Source organism: Budorcas taxicolor, chromosome X, assembly GCF_023091745.1.
Source record: "Budorcas taxicolor isolate Tak-1 chromosome X, Takin1.1, whole genome shotgun sequence".
NCBI classification, from domain to species: Eukaryota; Metazoa; Chordata; class Mammalia; order Artiodactyla; family Bovidae; genus Budorcas; species Budorcas taxicolor.
Genome location: NC_068935.1, coordinates 33,079,996 through 33,082,062, shown reverse-complemented (window position 1 = coordinate 33,082,062; position 2,067 = coordinate 33,079,996).

The window sequence follows — 2,067 nt, the reverse complement described above, 5'->3', positions numbered from 1 at the left end:
ATAATTTATCAATATAGCAAACATAATTGTAATATGAGTAGTCAAAATAATTGTGATTAAACTACTCTTTAGACACTATTTAGAAGAGGATAAAACAAGAAGACAAGGAGTATAGTTACTGACATTTAGAACTCAGGGAGACTTTTCAACCTATCTATAGGGACTACTTTCATGAAAAATGTTTTTCAGTTCTGATTCTGATGTTAGGTAGATATGTGATAACGGTTGTGCATTTTCTATAAGATTGTCAATAAATTCTGCCTTTCCCATGATGTGACATGAAATTTATACCATCCCATTATTTATCCCAAATTTATCCCATCCCAATATATTACCATCCCATCCCAATATATATCACTTGAGAAGAAATTCACCAGTTGTCCTCTCAGAACTTCTTTTTGTTTTTCTTTAAAGAAACTTCAATCTACAGGGCAACACATTTTCAAATATTTATGTTAATCTTTATTTGAGTCTATTTACAGATATTTATTCTTAATAATTTTATTTAAACAATTGAACACTTTGATTTCAAATGAATATCATATCCTCATTTCTTACTTGCCTCTGTACTTTATCTATAGCATTCTATCAACTGTGTCTCTATATTTACTTTGATTGTTTTGGCTGTGGTAAAGAAAAAATTTTGTTTAAACACATAGCTTGGATTATTCTACTTTCTTGCTTTTAATTTTTAAGTTGTATGGACTTCCCTGGTGGCTCAGACAGTAAAGCGTCTGTCTACAATGCGGGAGACCTGGGTTCGATCCCTGGGTTGGGAAGATCCCCTGGAGAAAAATGGCAATCCACTCCAGGACTATTGCCTGGAAAATCCCATGGACAGAGGAACCTGGTAGGCTACAGTCCATGGGGCCGCAAAGTCCATGGACACAACTGAGCAACGTCACTTCATCATACTAGCAAAGGCTTGACATTCATAAGTACTGATTTATGTGACCATGACGAAACAATAAGATCGAGTCTCCATCAGTTCAGTTCAGTCGCTCAGACTGAACAATATGTCACTCATTAAAAAGCAGTCCAATGCCTACTAGAAGAATTGTCTCCTTCTAATACTGCAAGAAAGTTGAGCATAAGCATCATCATAGAAATATGAATATGAGCTTTAATAATAAAAGACCCAATCTCAAATTTTACAGCATCATTGACATAATCTTCCTTTGAGTAAAATATATATATATACATATATATTTTAATATATGCATATACACAAGCATATATACATATATATTTATTATATATTAATTTATTTAATGTGTACTTTATGGGTACCATAAAATATTTTATGGGTGCCCTTCCCAAGTGGTGCTAGTGATAAAGAACCCATGGCATGAAATGTAAGAGACACTTGTTCGATCCCTGGGTTACGAAGATCCCCTGAAGGAAGGCACAGCAACTCATTCCGGTATTCAGTATTCTTGCCTGGAGAATCCAATGGACAGAGGAGTCTGGCAGGCTACAGTCCATGGGATTGCAAAGAGTCTGACACGACTGAAACAACTTAGCATGCACGCAAAGACAGGACATATTTCACTGTGCCTCAAAGGGCAAATCATTCATACCCAGGCCATCACAACTAATCAGAAAATCATATTCAATATTTCCTTCTTTGCAGAATACTTAAATCTCTAAAGTCTGATATTCATTCATCTAAAGTTGTTTTCTAGATCATTGATCTAACTCCTTTATACTTTATAACCCTCAGTGTCTTCAATTAAGATCATGAATTACATTTAACTTACATTTCCATGTTTTTACTTTCCTCTATAATATTATCATAAAACTTAGGTCATTGAATTCAGTGTTTTAAATTACTTGTTACAATTGCATGACACCTTATAGAATATTTCAAAATAAACAGTTCATAATAATTGTCTACTGTGCTGTGCTTAGTCTCTAAGTCATGTCTGACTCTTTGTGACCCATGGACTGTAACCCACCAGGCTCCTCTGTCCATGGGGATTCTCTAGGCAAGAATACTGGGGTGGGTTTCCATGCCCTTCTCCAGGGGATCTTCCCAACCCAGGGATCGAACCTAGGTCTCCCACA